At 41.1% G+C, this 7,671-nt stretch overlaps 1 protein-coding gene across 1 annotated transcript in view; it reads left to right on the forward strand.

Annotated features, from left to right (window-relative positions):
• The first annotated feature begins 262 nt into the window (after positions 1–262).
• Positions 263–7,671, forward strand: part of LOC111154303 (coiled-coil domain containing 68) — a 56,861-nt gene continuing 49,452 nt past the window's right edge. Inside the window, exon 1 of the mRNA XM_022513812.1 lies at positions 263–348. The gene's annotated coding sequence lies outside the window, so the exon portion shown is untranslated. The remainder of the gene's footprint in view (positions 349–7,671) is intronic.

Below are 7,671 nucleotides of genomic sequence, written 5' to 3' on the forward strand. Positions count from 1 at the left end.
AAAGTTTTATTATAAACAACAAAGACAAAAGTTCATGAACTGAGAGCGCAAACAGAACCTTCTTCAAAATCAGCAACAACTGCCACCGACTGGAGCGCAGCGTTCAGGACGGGGGGGTGGGGGTGCAGGGAGTGCACCCCCGGGTGCGTGGAGCAGGGCGTGTGCGTCCCCGCGGGAGCGCGGGCTCCTCCCCGGAGTCGCCCAGGCGCCGGACTCTGCCCGGGGCGCACCCTGGGGGGCGGAGCCCAATGTGACGGCGGCGGAGCCACCCACGCCCGACGGAGCCGACCCGGGGCGGGAGGCGGGAGAGCGAGGCCGGGACCCCACGCTCGCTCAGCGCGCTCCAAGGTAGGCGAGCCCCGGCGACCCGCGAGTTCAGCCTCCGGGTGAGGCCCCCGGAGCGGGTTCCCCCAGCACGGCGCCCCGACGGCAGAAACAGGCTCTCGGTTGGGAGGGGATTCCTCCCTGGATTCTTCTCTCCGCTCTGGGCGGGAAGTTTCCGATTCCCCGGGCGGGAAGTCTGTGCTCCTCTCGCAAGAGAAACAGTTGCCTTTCCCCGAGAAAGAACAACCTTCCTTTGGGCCGCAGCACATCTGGTTATTTATTTAGGTGACTGTTTTGCAGTCCCTTTGCCAGGGGTCCCCGAGAGTGAGAGGACCGGAAGACTTGATGTCACCTTGTGGCCGCTCTGACAGGTCACTGGGCCCTCAATTTTTAAGAGCACAAATGAATGAATAAAGGTGGTTGTCTTAACCTTCCATCCTTCCTGCTGGCTTCTGCAGTGGCAGGTGCATGTAGCAAAAGGCGAACAGCCCACTGGCTGACAGTTTTCTACTGCCTTGGGATTTTAGAGCTGGAAGTTACAGAGCTCTTGGCAGGTGTGCAAAGAAGCTTTATTATCTGACTGAAGAATATAGTACAGGAGAGTGCAAGGATAGCTGTTAGACTGAGTGAAGACGTGGCTGTAAATTTTTCACCTTTTTTCAAAGAGGGGGAATATATGTATGTAATGCATATAAAGATATCTATAAATACATATTATATGTGATATATAATATATAAATGCATTGTGTATATTAAATATATAATATATAGATATACAAATATATAAAAATATTATATATAAATATGTGAAACATATATAAATATATGTAAGTATATATTATATATATAAAATAAGGATCAGAAGAAGCAATAAGCCCCAAACATAACTGAGCTGGGTCTGTCTTCCATTATATTGTAGTTGTTTTATTTTAGGAATCAAAACTTTCTTTGCTGTCTTGGTATATATAGACTAGATGAAATATCAAAGGGAGTTATTCTGCATTTGCAGTAAGGAAAAGATAATCTGCCCTTTTGATTTTACCTAATGATATTAAATATTCAGTTCTGCAGAAGTCTGGTTTTTCAGAAATATGATCTGAGCCAGAGTCTCAGGTATACCCTGGCAGACACAGTTGGTGCTTTGTTTCCTGTTACTGGCCTGTCCCTTTCCCTCTCAGTACACTGAGAGTTTTAGAGCAAAGGTCCCTGGCACAGAGCAATTTGTGCCTAAGGCAGGGTATATACGCTGGTGGCTCCTCAGCTACTTACAGAAAGAATGAAAACAGCTTGTACTTCCTGCAAATTTCTTAAGGTTCCGATCTTTGTGATTTGCTATATAAATTTGGTAACTAAACAGGCACTAATGAAAAAAAACTTTTGAAATAAATACAGACACTATTTCTGTTTTGTCATTCACCTATATGATTTCGTGAATTAAGAACAGGCACGTTCTTTGCTAGCTGACTGATTTACAGTGTGCTGGACAGCAAGTGGGCTTAGGTGTCGTCCAAGTTCTAGCTGAAGCTGAAAAATTAGGCGTATATTTATTCGTTTGGGATCAAGACTGAAAAAGGAAAGAACTATAAGTTTTGAACAGAATCTAAAAATCTTTCAAAGTCCTGGTTTCAAATGTTTTGAACTGAGATATTTATATCAAAATTATAGGCCATTTATGAATAGAAAATAAATTCATAATGGCAAAGTGTTACTATCAACTTAATAACATGTTTAGGTGAATTTGCATTTTACTAAGCATGAAAACAGCCAGCTACATGGATTTGGAAAGCAAAAGCATGAGTGTGTGCACACTGAGTTTTAGAAAATATTTGGTGCACACGCAGATTTGTGGACCCTATCCACACGCTTGCTGAGTACCTGTTGGTTAGGGTACTTTGTTCTGAGTTCAAACTGGGAGGGCGGGGTGGATACAGCTTTGTGTAAATAAGTCACATCCCTGTCCTCCTGGAATTTGCACAATGCTGGACACCTCCAGGACATCTTCAGATCATAGATAAGAACCACATCAATAATCATCTATCAGTTTTGACAGTGATTGGAACTAGAGTATCTTCAAATCACATACTCTCTTTCACCATTTTAAATAGTCAACTCTAAAATTGTAAAGGAACTTACATATTATTCAGGTCCGTGTTTTTCTCCTTTGCTTGGATTGGGGAAGAATTTAGGAATCACGTGTTGCGGGTTAAATATTATGAAAAATGGAGATGTGAAGCCTGAAATAGCTAAATAGCAATTTCATGCAAATTAAATAAAAACTAAATTGTAGTAGTGGGTGCCAGTAATTTAGTATATAAATCAGTGAGTGAAAAACTTCAAATTGAGAAAATTCTACCCATCACATTATTTTTTCCCGTAAATTAGGAAACTATGACTACAATTATATTTTACCACAAAGGAAAAGATTTACTTTGTCCAAGGCATCTTGCGTATTGTTGTTGTTGTTGTCATTGTTGCTGTTTTCAAAAAACAGCTTTTCTGGGGCACCTGGGTGGCTCAGTTGGTTTAGCGACTGGTTTCAGCTCAGGCCATCATCCCAGAGTCCTGGGATTGAGCTCCTCATCAGGCTCCCTGCTCAATGGGAAGCCTTCCCACTTCTCCCACTCCCACTCCCCTGCTTGTGTTCCCTCTCTCGTTGTGTTTCTCTCTTTCTGTCAAATAAATAAAATCTTTGAAAAAAAATAGCTTTTTTTGGAGGTATAATTTACATACCACAAAATATATCCAAATGGACGATTCAATGATTTTTTAGTAAGTTTCTGGAATTGTGCAACCATCACCACAATCCAGTTTTAAAGCATTCTCAGCATCCCCAAAAGACCCCACTTTCCTATTTGTTACCCCTAGACAACCACTAATCTACTTTCCTCTCTCTTTTTAGATTTGACTTTCTGGACATTGCACACAAATGGGATCAGACAATAGATGGTCTTTCGCATCTGGCTCCCTTCGCCCAGCCTAGAACAATGGTTTTGAGTTCATTCAGGGTGTAGCATGCATGGATCAGTAGCTGGTTCCTTTTTCTTGCTAACTACTATGCATCCCATTCTCTGGCTGGTCCACATTTTGTTCACCAGCTGGTGGATATTTCTGCATTTACATTTAAGTGGTAAGACAGATACTTTGGTCCGGCTTCCATGGTAGCATAATTCAAAAATAATTGGTAGGAGCCAACCTCTTATTTATATTTGTGAAAAATATATTCCCGATATGGATTACTGCTATTTTTCATGATCTTTCTGTGATACTCCCACGAAAATAGTAAATAGTTAACCCTGTGCAAGTAGCAAAAGACATCAATTATTTGGGATTCTAGGTTGGACTTGGAAGATGTTTCGCTCTTGACATTCCTATTTGCAAAGAGAATTCGTTATCTCCTTTGGTATATTTTCTTCACAAATAATGCATTTAGAGTGGGTGAATTTTGATGATTGTTTGACCTAACAGTGAGGACTGAAGTATTCCCAAAAATCTGAGTGCTTCCTAATAACATATTTAAGTGGCACACTTAACTTAAAGCATGAGGCATGTATAGCCTTAAGCCTTAAAAAGTTGAAGGGAGTGCATGTGAATTTATGTGCTTTTAGTTTTATTAGTCTATGGTTTCTATGACTGCTTTAAAAAAATGAAACAGATACAACTGTTTATTTACAAAATCAGGCACTAGGTTGAGTTCTTAGATGAGTGAAAATCTGAAACAGAAAAAAAAATGCCACTTCATTTTTCTCTAGGACCTTTTTAAGGAGCTAGAGAAAAATTGTAAATTATTCCAGGTTCCTATTAAGTGGTGGTGTTTTTCTGTGTTTCGTCCAGAGAATAAACCAAATTGGAACTTTCTAACATTGCAAGAACATTGACCTTTGAATTCCTTAGGAATCAGGAACCTTGAGCAACAGTTCCGTTGGAGTTGTTCCCTTGCCATTCACCCGGCTTTCTGCCAACTATGACAGTAAATGCATTCTTAGGAGGTTACGCTTGGCAACTTATGCTTAAAGATCCTCTTAGAAGGATTTCTCTGGTTGAGTAGAAACCCTTCGAGAAAAAGTTGGCAAATTCCGTGAAACTAAAGAGAAGACAATATGTCTCTTCACGCCTGCAAGTTACTGCTAGAAATTACACTTTCCTGCTGGGGAAAAAAGAGCATTAATATAACTTGAAGGTCTGTTTTATTGACAACTTAGAATGCGAAGGATTTTATTTTTAAAATTCTAAAATTTGAAAACAAGATAGTCTAGATTAAATAATGTAGTTTTCCAAAGCTGAATGTGCTCATTTGGAACTCAGTTTTTTCTGTTTGAAATATCAGAACAACTTGCTAAAATCCTGGGTGGGAACATTGTGCTTTTGATGGTCTGTGATTGGATGAATTAATCAGTCTCTATGGCTAATGTCTTTTTTTTTTTTTTTCTAACCTGGTTAGGATTTAAAAATCTCTAGAACAGGTACATTTTTCTAGACTTCCACTGACAGTGTCATTCCAAATGTCTCTTAAGAGTCATACACCATTGACAGGAATCTGTCTCCATCATTCCCACTTTTATATGCTCTGAAATTGGCGGGGACACATTCCCCCTGTGTTGTGTCTATTCACAGGAGGAAGGCTGGATCAGCATTGAGGTCTGAGAGTCTTTGAATTATTTTGATGAGCTCACTCATTCATCACTCATGACGACATGATCTGTTATGAGAAGCTAGGTTTTACCCAGAGCCAGAAGCTGTGCTCACACTGGTATCTTTCTGTGAGCTCCCAGATCTCGCATCTTGGGAGGATGCTGCCCTATGGGTACCCATCAGTATGACACCTTCCTGTCTGCTGGACAGGAAGGCGGCCATCTTGGACAGACTTTGAAGTCACTGACCCAGTTGTCTCCCTGTAAATGGGCTGCGGTGAAGAGTGGAAACATGTTATGCGTCTAGAAAACAAGAAGAGGATGTGTAGATGAGATGAGTTCTAGGTTCATGAATTCAATGTAAATCTTATCATAGCAAATATTATTTACTTCCTGTATACTTCTATAGATTTCCTCCTACTTTTCCATGTTAGTCAATAATAAATGTAGTGAACTTTCTTAAGATGTTGAAGATTTCCCTGGGCCTCCTCTGTCACCATATCGAATGTCAGGCTCCCCTGGCTCTTCTGGCCGGCAACAACGGTTCTGCTTTACCTTTTAACAATCCTCATTCCATCACTGTTTTATTTTGTTTTGTTTTGTTTTGCCATTTATATTGTTTGGGGTCAACACTTTGAAAAGGGAAACAAATCCAGCTACTTGTGGCTTCCAGTTAGTTCTGATAAAATCAGTGAAGGTCCTTGGCTTTTGAAATCTCAGTTGTACTTTGCTTTCTCTAGGCTGCTGTTGCATGATTATTATTTTTAAAATAAAAGTACAGAAGTTCACCTTTTTTAGCACAGAGTTCTCTGAGTTTTGACAAATGGTTACAGTCAAGGAACCACCATCACCATCAGGATGTAGAGCAGTGATGGGCACTGGGGTGGCTGAGTCAGTTAAGTGTCTGCCTTTGGCTTGGGTCATGATCTCAGGGTCATGATCTTGGGATTCTGGGATTGAACCCCATGTCAGGCTCCCGGCTCAGTGGGGAGTCTCCTTCTCCCTCTCACTCTGCCTCCACCCTTACCCTTCCATAGATTCGCTCTCTCTCTTTCTCAAATAAGTAAATAAAATCTTTTTAAAAAGTTATAGAACAATTATGTTCTATGTATTATCCCCCCCAAAAAAAATTCCCCTGTGTCCCCTTGGTAGTCAGTCCCTTCCCCACTTCCAGTCCCCAGGTAACCACTGATCTGTTTTCTGTGCCCATAATTTCGAATTATCTAAATCTCATACAAATGGAACTATGGTACGTAGCCTCTGGGATTTGACTCTTTTTGGCCGGGAAAATGCTCTGCTTCAGTACTTCATTCGTCTTACTGATGAGTAGGATTGGCCTGTGGAGGAATATTTGAATTTTTTCCAGTGTTTGGCAATTAGAGACATTTGTGGTTTATGGAACATAGACCTTCATTTCGTTTCGGTAAATACCTAGAAGTGGGATTGCTGGGTTGTACAGTGAGTGCTTAACTTAATAGGAACCGGCCTTAGGGTTGTCCAGCGTGGCTGCCCATCCCCATCAGCTTCCCACAGGCATTCCCACTACTCTGCATCGTCGTTCACGCTCACTATTGTCTGTCTTTCCCCTCCCTTACTGGATAATTGTTTAAATGAAATAAATTATGTCAGAGCTAACATATTCCAGGATGAGTTTAGGAAGCTATAAGGACATTTTGTAGATTCCTGAGCTCTTTTACTCTTAAAATATTTTATAAAGTCACAAGAGAAATTTTCCAAAAGGGTACCTTCCTTTTAAATGTTACAAATGACTAAGATACATGCCATTGACATATGCTATTCTCTTCACTGACAAATCCTAGGTGGTTTTTGAGTTGGTTGTTAACTGAGGTCAGTTGTTAACTGGAGGAATAGTTGATGGAGGGGGGTGGTGGGGGGTGGATAGTGAGGGGACAGCTGGGCTTAGGCTTTGACACTTCCAAACGATGTCCTATAAGCAGATGTCCTCAATGGGTTGTGGATGTCAATGTGATTATTTAATAGTCTTTGAATTCACGATGGGTCAGACATTCACAAGGCACTTTCTATGCACTGTCCCGTTTAATCCTCATAGAACTCCATGACGAATTCAACAGTTGTATCTGAAATTTTCAGCTGGGGAAGCTGAAGCCTAGGAAGTCTGAAAATGGTTAGGAGGCCACCTGGCTAGTGAGAAGTAGAACAGCCTTATGGACGGCACCAACCAAGTCTGAGGCCATCATTTTTAAGCCATAAGGCCATACTGCTCTTGTCTGCGGAATAAATCTGTTGGGACAAAAACATATGCTCATACTCCTGGGAGTCTGGGGAGCTTGCAGCAGGAGTCACTTGGCTGTTACTTAGTGATCTGACTACTAACCAAGCTTGGGCCCAAGAAAGTAGGCTTAGAAATCCACTCAGAATGCAGCAGAAGGCATGGTGGTAACCTGAAAAGAGCCAGTAGACTCAGGCTTGAGATCCACGACCATCATTAACCAGTGTTTAGCTTCATCTTGCATAGCCTCATTTCCTCATCTGTAAAGTGGAAATAATAATGCCGACTTCTCAGGGTGTATGTGAGGATTATTAAAAGTAGCTAAGCTTAGCATGCATGCAGTAGGCGCTCAGCAGACTCTGGTCCCTTCTCTCTAGTCTTCCCCCAAATGGGAATGGATTCATGTGATTTGTTCCTTTTATTTATTTATTTATTTATTTATTTATTTATTTATTTATTTATTTATTT

This window comes from Enhydra lutris, unplaced genomic scaffold (genome assembly GCF_002288905.1).
Source record: "Enhydra lutris kenyoni isolate GAN:26980312 unplaced genomic scaffold, ASM228890v2 scaffoldscaffold36, whole genome shotgun sequence".
Taxonomy (NCBI): Eukaryota; Metazoa; Chordata; class Mammalia; order Carnivora; family Mustelidae; genus Enhydra; species Enhydra lutris.